Source organism: Stenella coeruleoalba (genome assembly GCF_951394435.1).
Source record: "Stenella coeruleoalba genome assembly, chromosome: 13".
In the NCBI taxonomy this organism is placed as follows: domain Eukaryota; kingdom Metazoa; phylum Chordata; class Mammalia; order Artiodactyla; family Delphinidae; genus Stenella; species Stenella coeruleoalba.
Window position 1 is genome coordinate 85778420 of NC_137159.1, and position 21808 is coordinate 85800227.

Sequence of the window (21808 nt, forward strand, 5' to 3'; positions counted from 1 at the left end):
GACCATTGATGTCCTTGTCCTTGTATGTTTCTCCCACATAGTCTGGAAGTATTTGTGGGAGTTTTTCTATTGCCTGGCAAATCCTGGCACATAGAAAACATTCAATAAAACTCTTATTGAAAATAATGTCAAAATAAGAATCACCTGGAATTTTGTTGGATTTGTCACGAAGAGAGACCAAGTTTAATAAGATAATTCTAGAGGCATTTTGGAATATTTTCCACTTTCCTAGGTTTATAATATATGTTACTCTGATACCTGCCTTCCCCATAATGGTTAAAAATCCATGCATACTAATTTGACTTTGAGTGTTGGGGTATTTAGCTTTCCACTGGCAGAAACTAAAAGGTTAGAGTTGAGAAACAGGTTTTGCAAACAGAGTCCCAGAACCATCCACGTCTGAGTGTCAGCCCACTTAGTATTCTGCTCTTTGATATGGAGGGTTAGGTTGTTAGCGCTCAGGTTGACTCCTTCCATGATGGCAGATGGGGAAAAGAATCTCTGTGACGAGCACTTACTTCATCCAAGCTCTTGAACTTGATAAATATGGGTAAGAAAGTGACTGATCAATAAGTATCAAACAAGAGGCGCTGGATTATTCAAAATTATGATTATTCAAGATTGTGATAACATTTGGCCACTGCTTAAATGAGAAAAAAAAAACATGGCAATCAAATAACTGTGATCAAAGGGAGATTTGCATAGCAGATTTATTTAAATTCCCGATTTTCTTAAAACTCCACTGGAATTAGATATAAAGAAGGGTCAGGGATATATGATATTGACATTGAGTTAATAGAGAATTAGAATTCAATTTTTTTTCAGTTGCACTATCTGCCTAAAATTCCCCTAACAAGATCATTTTTGTACATGAAATTTTGCACCTCATTACCCCTAATTACATCCTTTAAAAGGCATTCTTTGAGAATGCATTGTGAACAATGTAGAATAAAAACATACTTATCTTTCTTCTCTCCTTGTTAATTGTCAAGTCTTATTCTTACATCTGACTTCAGCATTTATCTTTTTCTATCCCCAATACAACATTTTTTTCATCACCTAAACTTCAGAGACTTTTCTTTTGGGGAACAGGGAGAGAAACCTACCATTTTAATGAATACAGAAGAAACATTTTCCCTTTCTCTCCTTTAACGCTGTCTTCCTACCTTGCTTTCATCATGCAACACGTTCTGCTGAATCATATAATTATTCAGTACTTGTTTTGGCTGCAAGACTACAAACTTCCCAAGGACAGGAACAATACCTTGTAGATTTCTTGAATCCTTACAGTAGCAAATGGGTGCCTTGTGAAGAATATGCATCTGACAATTTTTGTTGAATAGAACGACACTGACCAGTTTTTATATCTTACAAGGAGTCCTGCATTATGTAAATATTTCCAACTATTAGAAAGGCTCTGCCTATTTTGAGGTCATTTCTGTTTCTTTTATCTTCCTCCAGATCATTTACTATATAAAACTATTTGAAGTATGTCTAACAATTCTTGAAGATAATTATATTATGCATCTGAATATTTTTTATACCCTTATCCTCAGCACCTGTTTCTTCATATCTTGATTTGAAATTTGATTATCCTGGCTGCTCTTCTTTGAGTATGCTCTTGTACCTCTCTGTTAAATATATATTAATAAGTAGAAATCAAAATTGGATGTAGTCCTCTGAGATGATTTGTTTAGCTAAAGTAAATAGAACTATCATTGCTATTGCTCTAATATAATTTTTCTACCAAATGCTAGTAATACTATCCACACATACTTGGCTACTTTTAAAATCACCTATTTGAGTTAAATAAGAATTATTTTCTTTTTAATAGAAATCCAAGCTTCTCTTAGCTTAGTCACTATCATCTTATTCTTGTAATTTTTGAGGGGATTTTACATTTTTGCTCTAATATAAGTTGATAGAAGATGATAGATAGAGAGATAGAAACAGTTAATAATTTTCTGGGGGGATACTTATTTTGCAACAGGTACTTTAATGTGCTATCTAATCCTCATAATGCAAAAGCTATTATTGTCCTGATTATAAAATGAGTAAATGAGGGTGATGAAATTTAGGAAGATAAAGCTAGCAGTTTGCCTCTGAATCCTGGACCCCCAAAAACTTCTTCACAATCATATCTCTGCCTGATAAGATGCTCTTAGAGTCAAAATATGTTTGCCTTTCATCTGTTGTTGCATAAACATCATGACACCAGGAAAATGGCTAGTTGAGTCAGATATATTTGGGAATGTGTACAGAGGTGTGTGCGTGTGCTGTGCCCCAAAACTGTGCCACATGAAGAGGGAGGGGCCCCTCCTTTCATCTCTACTTAATGTAGAGGGTCTTCTGGTAACAACCTCCTTCCTTCCTAGATCTATTGTAACTTTTAGAATTTTTTAAGAGGAAGAATCTAAACCGAGATCTACATCTTGGTGGGAATAGCTGTGGACGGGTGGGACTCTGGTCTTTTCTCAAAACAAAACACTTGGCAGTTGCCCTGTCTGTTCAAAGGCAGGAAGAGCCCTGTGTTAATGTCACATGATGCTCCTTCTTGGGTAGAAAGCATTGCATACAGACCATCTTGTCAAGAGGGTTGATTTATGTATCTTCACAGTTTTTGAGAAGTATCAAGGTTTTTCCATTTCCTGATAATTTGCAGAGTATTTTATAAAACCCATTGGAAAACACACTTACAAATCAGGGTTAGATTACCTCTATTTAGAAGTTGATTGGAAAAAGAAAAGGAAGATTTTACTATCAACATCATGTTGGATAAGAATAAAGGGCATGGTCCTAATGGTCAGGCGACCTGTGTGTGATGACCAGTTCATCTCTGCCCTTTTAATGTTTTGTTCCTAGGATTATTGAAAGGCAACATATACCATGGCAAAGACCCCAAGAGCTCAAGACCTGAATCTTAAATGTCCTCAGGTCCCCTGTTTCGCATATTATCTCACAGAAAACTATACGTGCTTTGTAAGATTGGTTCTGACGAGCTGTTTCACTTCTGATGCTCAATTACTCAGTTACTAGTAAGTGCCAAGGCTTGAGTTTACATTCTAATCACAGCCTTCAGCTCATCCTTTCTCAGTCATCACACTAAGCATAGTCCTTTGAATAATAGCTTCTCCATGAAGCATGGAGATCACACAAGCACATCTCTCATAACTAGTTCCTTCACCATTCTAGTCACAGCTCAGATCTTCTCTGTGCAAGTGTGTGTGTGTGTGTGTGTGTGTGTGTGTGTGTGTGTGTTTCATAATGAAAAAGAAGTGTCAGAGAAGGAATGACCAAGTGGCCAATATACCTAATGTATGCAAAGGATTTAAGAAAGTCCTGAGGGTTAGGCAAGAGGAATCATTGCAATGATCCTAACCTGTATTTTAATTTATCCTGTAGAAGTGAGGCAGTATCCAGAGTGAGTGATCACCACGTCATCTTATGAACTCACATGACTTCTGTGGAACATGTGGGGAGGATATTTGGGGCATTATCAAACACCTGGAGATTTTCAATTCCTCATTTCTTGCTTCTGTGATTTATTAACAGTTCTCCTAATGCAGATAGAATGCAACCCCCAATTATAGCAGTGGATAAGGCTGAATGCTGCACAGTCTATGCTATTCAGAGTACAGAATATCTTCAACCTAGTTGATCATTTTTGAATCATCAGCTCCATCTTTATGTTAAATTAACAATTTAACAGCTGCTTTCATCAAAGTTCTTTTGTGTCTATCAACTGGATACTGCCATTTTTTTTTCTTAAATGCAATTTGCAAGATCATTTCTGTATCTTTTTAGTCTCAGATTACTGATTTGCATGTTTCCTCAATTTGTATACAAATGTTCAGGCATTTATATACCATCTAGGGAGCATGAAACACCCTCCACAGCCCTAGAGAGTAATTTAATCCATCTCACCATTCAGTTAACTTAATTTTTTTTCTTTAAGGACAGGTGATGAATGAATGCAGTAAGCTATGACTGAGCAGAGGTCCATTGGTGCCCAAATAAGAAATATTCTAAAGCAAAAGAACAACCAAAGGTTCTATTTTTACATAATTCCAGTAAGTGGGAATACTGAAAATTGGGTCAGACCTGTTATAAAAGACAGGGCTCGTCTCACCTTTTAGGCTAGTTAGCTCAGGTTACAGTAACAAAATACCATTGGCTGGGTGGCTGACACAGTAGAAATTGATTTCTCACAGTTCTGGAAGCTGGGAAGTCCAAAATCAAAGTGCTAGCCAATTCAGTTCCCGATGAGGGCTCTCTTTCTGGCTTACAGACAGCCACCTTCTCGCTTTGTCCTCACATGGCCTTTCCTCTGTGTTTGTGTGCACATGCACACACACACACACACACACACACACACAGATGGAGATGAGGGAGGTGATAAAGAGAGCAAGCTCTCTGGTGTCTCTTTTTACAAGAACACCAATCCCATCATGAAGGCCCCAATCTCACGATCTCATTTGAACTTAGTATTTCCCAAAGTCTCCTTCTCCAAACACCATCATATTGAGATGAGGACTATAATGTATGATTTTTTTTGGGGGGGGCACAATTCAGCTCACAGCAACTTTCATAGCTCAGAAAATATATTGATTTTAGCTATAATTTATCGATACTTTACAATTGTCATTATGTTCCTAAGCTATAGGATATACTAATACAGCCTCAATGTCCTGAAAAGAAAGCATTAAGGTGACAAGGCACCTAGAGTTTCAAGGAAAATCTGTGGTGTATTTTTGGCAGATGTCACTTGAATCTGAAATAAGTTGCTTTGTTGGCCACTAGATCTGCCTTAGAACCCAGGTCCTCCTGATCTGAATGGCCTCCTCCAGGACATTCAGTATAATCCTCTCTTATAAGTTGAGTTTAGAAGGAGGAATGCCTATAATTAGTCTCTGTAATGAGTGTCAATCTAGCCCCTTCAAGCAATCCCCCAGATAGGAACTGGTCAGATCTGACCATTGCAGGAAGCTGTGGGACCAGATCTTGAAGGAAGCGCTGGGGAGGACGGAAGGGGAGGAGGGACAGGAGGATTCCCAGTAGAGTCCATGAGGGATTAATGGGAGTCAAGGGGCAAAGAGCAGGCGGTACCAGATGCTGACATCAAGTCCACAGGATCAAGGGGTGAGTTTGGGTGGGAGAATAGAATCCAAAAATCTGGGTAAGTGGGGCAAAGTCGAAATGAGAACAGGCCCAAGACCCTCAGCAGCATTTAGGCAACCATAGCTTGATTTATCCACTGCTGAGTGCTAGATGGAAAGAAAGACACTTGTTCATCTGGGGGAAAGGATCAGAGGCAGTGTGGACCCAACAGTTCCCAGAGGGGAAAGCAAACAAGGGGCGTGGCTGACAAAACCAATGGCTCTTAAAGCTTTTGCTGTTCAAGTTCACCACAGGACATGCCTTGGCTTAATTTGTATCTCCCGCAGAGTTGCAAGCTTTTTAAAATCAGGGCTTTGTCACACTCTTCTTCTCCCTGCTCCTCACAGAGCACATGGTAGTGTCCAGTAAACGTTCAATTTGGGTTCTACTTTCTTAACACCTTTTTGTAGTCAGGCATAAATACGAACCTCACTAAGAGAGGTAGCATTTTTTTTTTCTTTTTTTTTGCGGTACGCGGGCCTCTCACTGCTGTGGCCTCTCCCGTTGCAGAGCACAGGCTCCGGACGCACAGTTTCAGCGGCCATGGATCACGGGCCCAGCCGCTCCGCGGCACGTGGGATCTTCCCGGACCGGGGCACGAACCCGTGTCCCCTGCATCGGCAGGCGGACCCTCAACCACTGCGCTACCAGGGAAGCCCAGAGAGGTAGCATTTTAAGTTATTCTCAAGATCTCATATCAAGGAGCTAATGATTTTTAGGCCCTTTCTGTAGAACAGGTTTTGATTTGATGAGGGAAGTAAGCTAATTTAGCCTCAGCCTCCTAAGGGAGGGGCATGCGAGGAAAGGGGAGGGCACAGGTGGTTCCAAAAATTAAAGGCAAGTGATACAAATAGAGCGGAAGCTGATGACAGACATTTCCAATGACATTTTATTAGCAAGCCAGTCACTGATTCTTGTTTTGGAAGATTCTGTAAGCAGATAAGGAGCTTTGCCAAAATTTTTGCATCAACCTGATATCTCAAGTCCTCCCGTCAAAATAATGAGACTAAAGAAGCGATTGAGGGGAAAAAAATGAAATTAACAGGTATTTCAGAGAGAAAGCAATTTCTAAGCAGTGATGTGGATTTAGTGCAGATCTCCAGGGTTGGATGAACCAGGCATCACTGCCTGACAGCTGCCAACATAGGACGGTCCTCTTCAAATAGGCTGGTGAGGACCAGTGTGTTCTTCTCTCTAAGAGGTCAGCCAAACTGTGATGAGGAGAGTATGTGGAATTGTTACTGAGTTTCAGAACTCAGTGGAAGTTACTGAGTTTCAGAACTCAGTGGAAACCTATGTGGAAGTCGTGATAGTTAAGAGGGGTCAGTTGATTCCAAGAGCCTGAGATAAGCCATGTGTCTAATCTGTCCACATTTTAAGGAGCCAAAGATCACCAGCTATCAACTAGCTACATCAGAACCATTGGATTTCCATCCCAGACTCACTGACTCAGTATCACAGAATGGACCTGGGAATGTGCATTTTACCAGGATATCCAGGTGTTTCTCATGCACTACAGGGTTTAGAGAAAACCATTATAGAATCTAACCTGCCTTGAAACTTTCAGAGCTGTGGTTCTGTAACTTTGCTTCATACAAGAAATATCTGGGGAGCTTTTAAAAGCCTGGTGCCCAGCCCACACTCTGTACCAATTAAAAGTGAATTTAATAGGTTGAGATCAATAAGTCACTCTTTTTTAGACCCTAGCAGGTGTTTCCAATGTGCAGCAAGTGTGAGAACCACTTTTCACTTGGAGTAAAATGTGCAAGGCTCAGGGTCCTTTCTGGCGGCACTTAGAGAAGCTTGGATTAGGGGTGTGATATCACAGCTCTGCATGGCAGGGTCACCCCCAGGGGTGGTTCACAACAGTAAGTTTTGCTCATGCTATTTAAACTGGCAAAAGACCACCTTACAGCAAATGCAAAGCATTCGTCTATGAAGAAGAGTATTGATGAAGCAGTGGGAAATGCCTTGAAGTGTGGCAGAATCAAAGTCTAGAAATCTGTGTCTATTGTTTGTCACCTGGAACAGTCCTGAGCAAGTAATTTGATGACTGAATTGCAGCTCTCTTACCTGTAACGTGGATGTGACAGTACCAGCCTTGTTACACGGTTGCTATTTTATCCTATTAAAGAAGTTGACATATTCAAATGCACAAAGTGCTTTTGATTGGAATTGAGAGAGCTATTTGGAATTCCCTACTTAAACCAGGAGTCAAGTCTTCATTGACTAACATTTGTGATTTTCTTACTTGTTTCTCCATTATTAAACACGTTTACAACCTTTTATAAGGTCAGAAGTGCTAAATATGTTGCTTTTTTGTCTTAGACCAATTTTGCATCACACTGTCATAATTGGCCCATGGGTTCTATGGTGTTGGTACTTTTATCTATTGCTGCTGAATAAGAGGGAAGATGAGGAGGACTTTTGCTGCCTACACATCTGAAAAAGTCCAGATCCATCTGGAAACCATTTGGAGTTCATAGGCAAATGAAGTCGGTCATAAAATACGAAGAACTCAAGAGAAAAAATAAACTACCAAGGTTGAATTAGAAGTTAAGGTCTCAGCTCTTATCTTTCTTAATAATGCCTCCTCTGCTTGCCATGGCAACTGCATGTGATGGGAGTTGTTATGGCAAAGGGATAGGACTACCCAAGGGAGAAGCTGTGAAATACTGCAAGGGGAGAAGGCATTTGGGGACTTGTAAAAACTTGGACCTGAATGTACCTGTGTGATCACTTGTGTGAATCAGCATGTGTCCCAATCCACTCAGATTTTGAGGCACACTAGTCTTCATCATCTTTTCTTTGGTGCAGAGCCCCGAAGGCTTTGGGGTATCAAAAGGTGGGTCCTGGTGTTAGTGAGTGTAAAAGCGACTATCTTGGTACCTCGCCCTTAGAAGGCATTCTGCCTGTGTTAGCTAAATATGAATAATGCAAATGAGCAGCATGTTTATGTCAAGCTTTGAGCATATGCACCCTCAGTAGAAAAATACTGCTTAAAAACGCAAGCAAGAATGAAAAGCTTCTTTGATCGATAGAGAATTAGAGCAACTGGAGTTAAATCCTTTTTCAAGGTCACCTCAAATGAATTGATGCATTGTGAAGGGTATCTGACCCGCTGGCGCTCTGCGGGAGCGTGCTTTCTCCTTGTATGTACTCTAAGTTTCCTAGATGATTACAAATACAAGGATGACCATTTAGTAGAGACTGAGGCTAAAGTTTATTGTTTTTACTTGGCAAAGAGTTGAAATTCTAGGATTCGAGGAGACTAGAGACCTGTCAAGGGGCATTTCACTGACCACAGATCCTTTGCTTGAAACCACATAGAGCCGTGTTTGGTTTTCCTCACATGGATTTCAGCTTCCAGATTGTGTGACTTCGGCCCTCCTGGGAGTAAGACGAATTCTCTCAAAATCTAGACAGTCTGCACGCTCCACTTCTTCGTTGGGGGAGGAATAGTGAGCGCAGGACTTTTCTCAGCACTGAATGATTTTCATGAAGAGGACGGGGACGTTTCCAACCCATTTTTGATTTCTTTGAGGACCAAAATGATGGGCTGTGATGAGGTCCAATTAGACGGGGGTGAATCCAGTTTGATGGCCTCATTTTGTCACCTACCATGATTCTTCTCTGTTTCATGACAATTGAGAGTAAACCGTAAGCTGTCACATGTACGGCAGACGTTTCTCACAGAACCTTGGCCAGTGGTAGATACTCTACTTGGTGCATCTGTGAAAAGAACCTTCCGGTAAATGTACACAGGATCCTAGTGCCATTCACTTTAGTTTAGTAGAATAATCATCACTTGTTAATTCCTTGGAAGAAAGGAAATATCATTAATGTGTATGGGGAGGTCAGGAGACTTTGGGCTTATGAAGAAGACTTTGATAAAGGCTCTTCCACCATGGTCTTAAGAAAACAGCAGACACCACTTCTGGCTGTTGTTTCCTGGGTTCCATCACCTGGGTCTTCCTTGATGAAGTTTGACCACCTCTATTATTTAGCCAGTCTCAGGGCAGTAGATTAGGAGTTTTAGCCCCTATGGCCATCAGGCTTAGAAATTAGGCTTATTTTCACAAACGTCCTGGTGTCTTTGTATGGAGGATAAGCCCTGAGTGTTTATGTGGAGGCTCTGTCCTGCTGCCTTGGTCCACAGCTTAGCTTCAGGCTTTGCTTTCTGGCCTTTTGTCTGGGGCCATTAAATCTAGCTTTTTTTTTTCTTCTTCTTCTTTGGATTTCTGTGTCTAGATTTTATCTTGCTCAGCGGATTTACTTTCAAATTCCTGTGCTAACCCTACAAGAGCTTGAATGAGTTGTCTGCTCTGGGTGCCAGCCCACCGGGTCCAGGGATGGGTCCTGTTAGACTTTTAGACACGCTGACTTATACCCCATCCTGCTGCCATTGTGGTGACTGTGGTCAGCACAGAGCCTCAGCACAGAGCTGAGGATGGCTTCATCACCTGGTCCTTCCCAGGGCAACCCAGCTGGTGGTCACCCGTAAAGGCCCAGGCCTGTCAGTGTAACGGGGGCCACATTGTCCAGAACGCCCTGCAGGGCTGCTGATGCCACGTGCCTTCCTGGGATAATGCTCTTCCTTGGCCAGGGTGTATGCCCCTGCCTCTTCTTTGCAAGACACTAATCCCTGATGAATACCTTGTCCTCCAAACTCTGAGTTGGCCTCCAGAGAATCCCAGCCTGGGATCATGTTCTCCTAATATTGACTCTTTGTCCACGTCAGGCCTGTTGTTCCTATTAGGACATTGGAAATAGGACTCTAGCTACTTCTCAGGGACAAGTGGCTAGTGTGAGCAACTTCTCCAGACCCCCTCATAAAATATCAGGCCCTGAGGTGATACCCAGGGCAGAGTTGCCATGTGCCCTTGTTTATCTGTGCTAGAGCAGCAAGTTCACATTCCCTCCAAGCCCACATCCACAGCCTGCCCACCCAAACGACTAGGACAGTCTCCAGGCAGCCCGAAGGACCTTCCCCAAACTTATTTTGCTCTTACCTTCTGTGATACTATACACCGTCCTTGCAATAAAACTGTACCAAAAAGGAAGTTTCACCTTTTATGTACCTTTTCTTTGTTGCTAAAATATTCATTTTTGGATAATATTTACTGAGGTCCTGGATCTAACACTTGAATAACATTTTTGTCTGTTTTTTCATCTCTAAAATGAAACAACACCACCTAACTTACCTCCTTAAAGGGCTGATGTGATAAATAATATTTAAAGGAGAATGAAGAAATGTGTACACAAACATTTTAAAAACGGAGACATCTTATCACAGCAAGTATGATGACGCCGGTTTTATTTTATGATTATTTTGCAGTTGTTGGTTAGAAACTGTTTAGAACCACCCCTGCTTTTTCCTCTTCTAGTTCCATTTGTGGCTGGTGGCTGACATTTACAGGATGGCTATGACAGGGTGCAGCTTTGGCTGGCGGACAGAGCTCTGCTCCAGCCTCTGCTTAAGTGGCTCATATGGTGATTGATCTCCTGACCTTGGGCTCATTAACTTCATCCTCTGGCGAGAGGGACAGACCAGCTATAAGGCACTCTTTGTTAGCACACTTTTCTTTGTATTTCTGGGGGTCAGAGACACTGGGGCCCAACTTGTGTGTGTAATCTGAAGTATATTCCCTTTGCCAGACAGTTTCAGAGATATTCAAAATTCACTGAAATAAAGTGACAGCATGATGGAAAAATGTAGAAAGCATTATAATGCTTCTTAGCTGATAAGAGCAGGTAATAAAAATGAGAACCATGATACTTCAGGACTCTCAGAGAAACAAAACCATGATCCCACAGCTAATCCCATGACAAAGTAGGGGGATCACTCCAATCTCAGGGGCTGGGGTGACTTCTATTGAAATGAATAACTCTCTGCTATTATTCATCAAGATCAAATTTTACAAACTTTCCCAGTTTAATTTGACAACATAATCCTACCTCTGTTTTAGCTGAGCCACGATGCAGCACAAGGAAAACAAGGACGTTGCACTGAGGGGATTTTTTTGGTCCTGTTTTTATAAAAACATAAGATTCTTTTTAACAAACAAATAGGAAGCACCTAGTCTGCCAGTGCCCTGGGGACATCAACGTGAAATCGTTCATGCATTTTCCTCCAAACTGCATCCAGTATCACTTTTCCAGGGGAAAGGGTGTGTGCTGGGGGCTGGGAGGGTAACCCGATCTCCCTGCACATCTGGGCACTCACTTCACTCCTACAACAGGGCAAAAGAGAGCTTTTAGAAAGACAGGGTTGGAAGAGCCAGGGAAACAAAGATCCCCTCGGTTGCTGGTGGATTTTTATTCTGGATGGACTTTTCTCAACAGGAATCGCCATTCCCAGCTCCCTTCCCCAGCAGGCAATCCTGAGAAAGCCATCTTCATCCAGTCTCCTCCAGTCCTTCCTGCCCATGTTTTCCTTGCAGCTTCCTCTGGGCTCAGGGCCATCTAATCAGAAGGCTTTGCCCCTCATGTGCTGCAGAGATTTGGTCCGCAACACTCTGCTTCTCAAAGTATCTGTGGTGAGGAACAAGATCTGGGTTTGCTTTAGTCTTTTGTTACTTTTTTTTTTTTTTTTAATTTCCAATCTGTGTGGACAGATACTATTGGTAAAATACAATTGAAATAAAATCTATTGAAAATTAAGATTTAAATACTATGAAAAACACAAGCTCTAACATCATCCTCACCATCATTATTATTAGATTTAAGAAACAAATTAATCTGTCATTTCTGTTTCCTTACTTGCTATGTTGAGGAGCCTGCATCTGCAGACATGGTCCCTGGTCCAGGCCATGAGTGCTGCTGGGTAAACCAGAGCACAAGCCTCTCATAGTTCACGTTACCTCTTCCTTCCAGGCAACCTTTAGTCTGTAAGGAGTTTGCTCAGCAGAGGAGGAAGGAAGATGGGTGATGTAAGAAAGAGCATATGGACAGTTCAGACTGAGGGAGGATCAAATATCCTGTAATTGCCAGGGGAGGGAAAGTTCTGGAAGAGATTGCTACAGGTCTGGGAGAAACATGTGGGGGACACACTGTGAAAGCTCTTCATGTCAGGGTGACATTCTCTTTGCTCTGAATTTGGAAGCATTGGTGAGTTTAAACATTGTTTTTCTGACTGTGAATTGATCATGTGCTATTACAGCAAATGAGAAAAAACACAGACATGGGCAAATAAAAACCCCTTCTAAGAACACGGTCAGGAGATATAAAATACTCGGAGAATTTCCCTTTGGGTCTTTTATTCCACAACGTTTTCAAAGACTTAACACCATACATAACACATTATTTTTCAGTGTCTTCGCTTAAAACTATAACATAATCAAATCTCTGTATTATTACTTTGTCTTTATGACCATATATATATATTTTTTTTGTGTGGTACGCGTGCCTCTCACTGTCGTGGCCTCTCCCGTTGCGGAGCACAGGCTCCGGATGCGCAGGCTCAGCGGCCATGGCTCATGGGCCCAGCCGCTCCGCGGCATGTGGGACCCTCCCGGATCGGGGCACGAACCTGCGTCCTCTGCATCGGCAGGCAGACTCTCAACCACTGCGCCACCAGGGAAGCCCCTATGACCATATTTTTAATGGGTAAATGCTGTTGCATTCATCTATGAATCACAAATGACTTAACCATTACATGACTTTTGTGACATTTAGATGATTTTGGATTTATTTGCCAATATAAATAGCAATGAAATTAATGTTTATTTTTGTGTTTATAGATTTTTATATAGTTCATGTGTTTATTGTTTATTTGTATTTCTCCTTTGGTTAATTACTTATTCAAGCATTTCTATTTTTACTTACCTAATAGAAAACTAGTACTTTCCATATCGATGTGTATAAATTCCTTGGATATGTACCATTGGTCGGTTATATAACTTCTTATATTTTTTTCAAAGACCATCGTTCTTAAAAGCTAGTGTAAACATTTAAATTTAGTTTTATTATGGTGTTCTTTTTTACTTTTATTCTGAGGTAGCTGCTTTGTATAGCAGAAAGAGAATCAATAAGAGAAAGAACTAGTGGACAATTTACTTAACCTGATTGGTGTGGACAATTTATTTAACCTCCCTGAGACACCTGAACTCATCTTCCTTCCTCTGGAATATTGCTTTAGAATAGGATCCTTCTATCTGGACTTCCTTTCACTTTGTGTTGATCTGCCAGCCGCAACACGTGATTTCTACCTTATGGTCCAAGATGACTGACAGCTCTAGCATCTCTCAGCATGTCCACACTGCAGTGAAGGGGCTGGTACAAGGGGATGTTGAGGGCATGATCTTAACCTTGCATATGTTTCTTCTGCCTGTGCCCCACTGGCATCTGTTATTGAGGATTCTAGGGGACAATCAGGAGGGTCTACCACAGTCCACACCTTCATCCACCCAATAACTATGCTCACCCTCTTCCACGTAGGACACACTCATGCTCTCTCTAAAGAACAACCAGCTACTCCATTACATCATCTAGATTGAATTCCAAGATCTTGGTGATGGACTGTCCCCTACATCAAGTTTGAACGTGGCTTTGAACAGTTCACCCAGCTGTGAACTAAACTATAAGTTATCTACCATTTATACCCAGTATTCCATTATCTGTTATAAAAGGGAGAGCCACAATATAAAATGCCGTTTAGAAAAGAAAAAAATGAGAAATCCACACAGCAGTCATTTTCCTTAACAATAATCGGATTAAGTTGGAACATCTTGAAAGTGATTCTCTGACTTGGTAGTGAAGGAAGCACTAGTAAACCCATCTGACGGGTGCCAATGCTTCCCTGGAAGGAACTCCTGTATCCATCATTCTCTGTTGCCCCAGCTTACCCCTCAGGGAGCTTCTCCTCTTTCATCACCACCTCATTGGAAATTCTGCTCATCTGAGGGGCTACTCAGTGTTCCCTGCAGACTGGCACATCAACATCACCAGCAGCTTAGAAGTGCAACATCAAATATTCTCAGATTTGTGAAAGTTGGGTAAGCCTTTTTTTTTTTTTGAAATATTATTTTCTCAAAAATTGAGTAGGGGGCTACAGGCCCTGTGGTGGGTCTAATGGTGGACTGCAGGAAGGCTCATGCCAAGTAATACTTCCCAGAATTTCTGCTGCCAGTGTCCTTGTCCTTGCAGTGAGCCACAGCCACCCCCCACCACTACAGGGGAACCCTCCAACACTAGCAGTCATGTGGCTGACAGGCTCTTGGTGCTCCAGCTGTGTGTAAGACCTGTGCCTCTGAGGTGGGAGAGCTGAGTTCAGCACATTGGTCCACCAGAGACCAACCGGCTCCATGTAATATCAAATGGCAAAAGCTCTCCCAGAGATCTCCATCTCAATGCTAAGACCCAACTACACTCAACAACCAGAAAGCTACAGTACTGGAGACCCTATGCCAAACAACTAGCAAGACAGGAACACAATCCCACCCATTAGCAGAGAGACTGCCTAAAATCATAATAAGGTCACGGACACCCAAAAACACACCACTGGATGTGGTCCTGCCCACCAGAAAGACAAGATCCAGCCTCATCCACCAGAACACAGGCACCAGACCCCTCCACCAGGAAGCCTACACAACCCACTGAACCAAACTTAGCCACTGGACGCAGACACTAAAAACAATGGGAAATACAAACCTGCAGCAAAAAGGAGACCCCAAACACAGTAATTTAAGCAAAATGAGAAGACAGAGAAACACACAGCCAATGAAAGAGCAAGGTAAAAATGCACCAGACCAAACAAATGAAGAGGAACTAGGCAGTCTACCTTGAAAAGAATTCAGAGTAATGATAGTAAAGATGATCCAAAATCTTGGAAATAGAATGGAGAAAATACAAGAAACATTTAACAAGGACCTAGAAGAACTAAAGATCAAACAACCAATGATCAACAACACAATAATTAAATTAAAAATTCTCTAGAAAGGCATCAATAACAGAATGACTGAGGCAGAACTACGAATAAGTGACCTGGAAGATAAAATAGTGGAAATAACTACCACAAAGCAGAATAAAGAAAAAAGAATGAAAAGAATTGAGGACAGTCTCAGAGACCTCTGGGACAACATTAAATGTACCAACATTCGAATTATAGGGGTCCCAGAAGAAAAAGAGAAAAAGAAAGGGACTGAGAAAATATTTGAAGAGATTTTAGTTGAAAATTCCCTAATATGGGAAAGGAAAAAGTCAATCAAGTCCAGGAAGTGCAGAGAGTCTCATATAGGATAAATCCAAGGAGAAACATGCCAAGACACATATTAATCAAACTGTCAAAAATTAAATACAAAGAACAAATGTTAAAAGCAACAAGGGAAAAACAACAAATAACATACAAGGGAATCCCCATAAAGTTAACAGCTGATCTTTCAGCAGAAACTCTGCAAGCCAGAAGGGAGTGGCAGGACGTGTTTAAAGTGATGAAATGGAAAAACCTACAACAAAGATTACTCTACCCAGCAAGGATCTCATTCAGATTCGACAGAGAAATTAAAACCTTTACAGAGAAGCAAGAGCTAAGAGAATTCAGCACCACCAAACCAGCTTTACAACAAATGCTAAAGGAACTTCTCTAGGCAGGAAACACAAGAGAAGGAAAAGACCTACAATAGGTCTTTATGTATGTTCCCATTAAGAAAATCTTAATGGGAACATACATATTGATAACTACCTTAAAAGTAAATGGATTTAATGCTCCAACCAAAAGAAATAGACTGGCTGAATGGATACAAAAACAAGACCTGTAAATATGCTGTCTACAAGAGACCCACTTCAGACCTAGGTACATACACAGACTGAAAGTGAGGAGATGGAAAAGGCATTCATTGCAAATGGAAATCAAAAGAAAGCTGGAGTAGCAACTCTCATATCAGACAAAACAGACTTTAAAATAAAGACTGTTACAAGAGACAAAGGACACTGCATATGACCAAAGGATCAATCCAAGAAGAAGATATAACAATTGTAAATATTTATGCAACATAGGAGTACCTCAATACATAAGGCAAATGCTAACAGCCATAAAATGGGAAATTGACAGTAACACAATCATAGCAGGGGATTTTAACACTCCACTTTCACCAATGGACAGATCATCCAAAATTAAAATAAATAAATAAACACAAGCTTTAAGTGATACATTGAACTAGAAGAACTTAATATATATTTATAGGACATTCCATCCAAAAACAACAGAATACTTTTTCTTCTCCAGTGTTCATGGAACATTCTCCAGGATAGATCATAACTTGGGTCACAAATCAAGCATTGGCAAATTTAAGAAAACTGAAATCATACCAAGTAACTGTTCCGACCACAATGCTATGAGACTAGATATCAATTACAGAGGAAAAAAAAAAACTGTAAGAATACAAACACATAGAGTCTAAACAATACACTATTAAATAAACAAGAGATCACTGAAGGAATCAAAAATTACCTAGAAACAAATGACAATGAAAACACGATGGCCCAAAACCTATGGGATGCAGCAAAAGCAGTTAATACCAATACAATCCTACCTCAAGAAACAAACATCTCAAAAAAAAAAAAAAAAAAAAAAAAAAACAAAAAAAACCTAACCTTACACCTAAAGCAATTAGAGAAAGAAGAACAAAAAAATCCCCAAAGTTAGCAGAAGCAAAGAAATCATAAAGATCAGATCAGAAATAAATGTAAAAAGAAATGAAGGAAACAATAGCAAAGATCAATAAAACTAAAAGCTGGTTCTTTGAGAAGATAAACAAAATTGATAAACCATTAGACTGACTCATCAAGAAAAAAAGGGAGAAGATTCAAATCAATAGAATTAGAAATGAAAAAGGAGAAGTAACAACTGACACTGCAGAAATACAAAGGATCATGAGAGATTCCTACAAGCAACTACATGCCAATAAAATCGACAGTCTGGAAGAAATGGGCAAATTTTTAGAAATTCACAACCTTCTGCAACTGAACCAGGAAGAAATAGAAAATATAAACAGACCAATCAGAAGTACTGAAATTGAGAATGTGATTAAAAATCTACCAAGAAACAAAAGCCCAGGACCACGGGGCTTCACAGGTGAATTCTATCAAACATTTAGAGAAGAGCTAACACCTATCATTCTCAAACTCTTCCAAAATATAACAGAGGGAGGAACACTCCCAAACTCATTCTATGAGGCCACCATCACCCTGATACCAAAACCAGACAAAGATATCACAAAGAAAGAAAACTACAGGCCAATATCACTGATGTACATAGATGCAAAAATCCTCATCAAAATACTAGCAAACAGAATCCAATAGTACATTAAAAGGATCATACGACATGATCAAGTGGGGTTTATCCCAGGAATGCAAACATTCTTCAATATACACAGATCGATCAATATGATAAACCATATTAAAAAAACGGAAGGAGAAAACCCACATAATCATATCAATAGATGCAGAAAAAGCTGTCGACAAAACTCAACACCCATTTATGATAAAAACCCTCCAGAACATAGGCATAGAGGGAACTTACTTAAACATAATAAAGACCATATATGACAAACCCACAGCCAAGATCATTCTCAAAGGTGAAAAAACCGAAATTATTTCCTCTAAGATCAGGAACAAGACAAGCTTGTCCACTCTCACCACTATTATTCAACATAGTTTTGGAAGTTTTAGTCACAGCAATCAGAGAAGAAAAAGAAATAAAAGGAATCCAAGTTGGAAACGAAGTAAAGCAGTCATTGTTTGTAAATGACATGATACTATACATACAGAATCCTGAACATGCTACCAGAAAACTACTAGAGCTAATCAATGAATTTGGTAAAGTAGCAGGATACAAAATTAATGCACAGAAATCTCTTGCATTCCTATACACTAATGATGAAAAATCTGAAAGAGAAATTAAGGAAATACTCCCATTTACCACTTCAAGAAAAAGAATAAAATACCTAGGAATAAACCTACCTAAGGAGACAAAAGACCTGTATGCAGAAAACTATAAGACACTGATGAAAGAAATTAAAGATGAAACAAACAGATGGAGAGATATACCATATTCTTGGACTGGAAGAATTAACATTGTGAAAATGACTATACTACCTAAAGCAATCTACAGATTCAGTGCAATCATTATCAAACTAACAATGGCATTTTTCACAGAACTAGAACAAAAAAATTCACAATTTGTATGGAAACACAAAAGACCCCAAATAGCCAAAGCAATATTGAGAAAGAAAAACAGAGCTGGAGGAATCAGGCTTCTGAACTTCAGACTATACTACAAAGCTACTGTAATCAAGACAGTATGGTACTAACACAAAAACAGAAATATAGATCCATGGAACAGGATAGAAAGCCCAGAGATAAACCCATGCACATATGGTGACTTTAATTTTTATAAAGGAGGCAAGAATATACAATGGGGAAAAGACAGCCTCTTCAATAAGTGGTGCTGGGAAAATTGGACAGCTACATGTAAAAGAATGATATTAGAACACTCCCTAACACCATACACAAAAATAAACTCAAAATGAATTAAAGACCTAAATGTAAGGCCAGACACTATCAAACTCTTAGAGGAAAACATAGGCAGAACACTCTATGACATAAATCACAGCAAGATCCTTTTTGACCCACCTCCTAGAGAATTGGAAATAAAAACAAAAATAAACAAATGGAACCTAATGAAACTTAAAAGCTGTTGCACAGCAAAGGAAACCATAAACAAGAACAAAAGACAACCCTCAGAATGGTAGAAAATATTTTCAAACGAAGCAACTGACAAAGGATTAATGTCCCAAATTTACAAGCAGCTCATGCAGCTCAATATCAAAAAAAAAAAACAACCTAATCCAAAAATAGGCAGAAGACCTAAATGGACATGTCTCCAGAGAAGATATACAGATTGCCAACAAACACATGAAAGGATGCTCAACATCACTAATCATTAGAGAAATGCAAATCAAAACTACAATGAGGTATCACCTCACAGCAGTCAGAATGGCCATCATCAAAAAATCTACAAACAATAAATGCTGGAGATGGTGTGGAGAAAAGGGAATCCTCTTGCACTATTGGTGGGAATGTGAATTGATATAGCAACTATGTAGAACAGTATGGAGGTTCCTTAAAATACTAGAAATAGAACTACCATACGACCCAGAAATCCCACTATTAGGCATATACCATGAGAAAACGATACTTCAAAAAGAGTCATGTACCACAATGTTCATTGCAGCTCTGTTTACAATAGCCAGGAATTGGAAGCAACCTAAGTGTCCATTGACAGATGAATGGATAAAGAAGATGTGGCACATATATACAATGGAATATTACTCAGCCATGAAAAGAAACAAAATTGAGTTATTTGTAGTGAGGTGGATGGACCTAGAGTCTGTCATGCAGAGTGAACTAAGTCAGAAAGAGAAAAACAAATACCGTATGCTAACACATATATATGGAATCTAAAAAAAAAAAAATGGTTATGAAGAACCTTGGAGCAGGGCAGGAATAAAGATGCAGATGTAGAGAATGGACTTGAGGACATGGGGAGGGGAAAGGGCAAGCTGGGACGAAGTGAGAGAGTGGCATGGACATATATACACTACCAAATGTAAAATAGATAGCTAGTGGGAAGCAGCTGCATAACACAGGGAGATCAGCTTAGTGCTTTGTGACCACCTAGAGGGGTGGGATAGTGAAAGTGGGAGGGAGACACATGAGGGAGGAGATATAGGGATATATGTACAAATACAGCTAATTCACTTTGTTATACAGCAGAAACTAACACTATATTGTAAAGCAATTATACTCCAATAAAGATGTTAAAAAAAAAATTGAGTTGGCCTATTCATTTTCTAGAGCTGCCAGAACACAATATCACAAATTTGGTTAAAAACTCAGAAATTTATTATTTCACATATCTGGATGTCAGAAGTCAGAGATCAGATTGTCTGCAGAACCATGCTCGCTCAGGACTCCAGGGAAGGATCTATTCTAGATTCTTGGATTGTGGCAACTTTGCTCCTGTCCAATGCATGTCTATGTCCAAATTTCCCCTTTCTATGAGGACATGGATAGTATTGGATTAAGGGTTCACCCAACTTCGGCATGACCTTAGATTAATTATCACTCCAATGACCTTAGTCCCAAATAAGGTCACACTCTGAGGTACCGAAGCTCAGGACTTCAATATATGATAATTTTGTAGGGGGACACCGATAACCAGAATCTTCTGGACTTTTTCCTTCTGGTATTTTCCATATGTCAGTAATCATCATCAAAACACATCAATAGATACAAAGGCAGTTCTTAAGCCTGAAGAGTGCCTGATTTTACTTACTGGTCTCTGAATTCTAACCACCCATTGTCTCATAACTATATGGTGATTTCCTTGGGACCATCTGAAGCAGCAAATTTTGCACGGAAAACCTTCAAATATTTTCTTCATTGTATTTCATCTCTGCATAGACATGAGCTAGATTTAACATGAATTTCTCTTACTCTTATACAATTTTGCTCAAAATCAGCCAGAATTATACAAAACACATGAACTGTTGGGACACGGGCTTTTTGTGTTTTATTCCTTTGTATTCTCTACACATGTCCCGTATTTTGGTTTAGCCTCTACCAATAGATCCTTATTTCAGGAAGCATTCAGAAGGAGCAGAAAAAGGGAAAACATACTTTTTCCCTTTAGGGAAGTGACTCCAATGTCAGGCAGTTTATTTTCATTCTCATCTGATTGGTCACAACCAGTCTGATTAGTCACAGGATACGCCTGATAGTAAGATGGCTGGGAAATGTGGCCTTTACCAAGGTGGCTATGGGCCCAGATAAAAATTACTCTACCATGTGAGTAAGAGAGAATGGATTTCAGGGCACAAGTGTCAGCCACTGTCACAAATATGTACTTTAAATGAAGACCTTCAAATCCCTTGTTCAAATAAAACAAATTAAAGGGAAAAGAAGCTGGATGGAACAATGGGGCTTCTACTTGATGGATAATCTGGGCTCAAATCTGAACTCTGATCCCAAGTGTGTCATCTTGGGCAAATACTTCCCTTCTCTGGCGTTTCCTCACCTGAATTATAAAGGGTTGGACTAGAATAGCATTTTCCAATTATAATTCTATAGAATAAAATATCTTAAATAAAATAGCTATATTGTCACCAAAAATTTGTATATACAAAGTTAGAAAGTGATTAACACTATATTAGTGATTCACCATAAAGATTCTGATAATCTTTCTATAGATAACTTTTAACCTGTCATATGTTTGGGTGTGTGTGTGTGTGTTCCACAGAATACTTCATTGCTCAATGATCTATTAACCTCATGAGAAACTCAATGCGGGGAACATCAAACTAAATGGCGTATAAAGTTGCTCCCTGCTCTAACGTTCTGTGATATTGAAGTACATCATCGAGCTTTTGCCACCCTTCAACATCTATTTAATTATTTACTAGATGCGTTTATAGCCTCCCATACCTGAAATTGAGTTAAGAAAGCTTACAACAAAAGGCTGTTAAATAAGGCTCTATATCAACAACAGATAGTGAAATAAAAAAAACAAGACCAGTTTATATCTTAACATGAGTTGAAATGTCAAATTTGTTGGCTGGGTTGGCTAGTTACATACTTAAGTTCTGGGGGA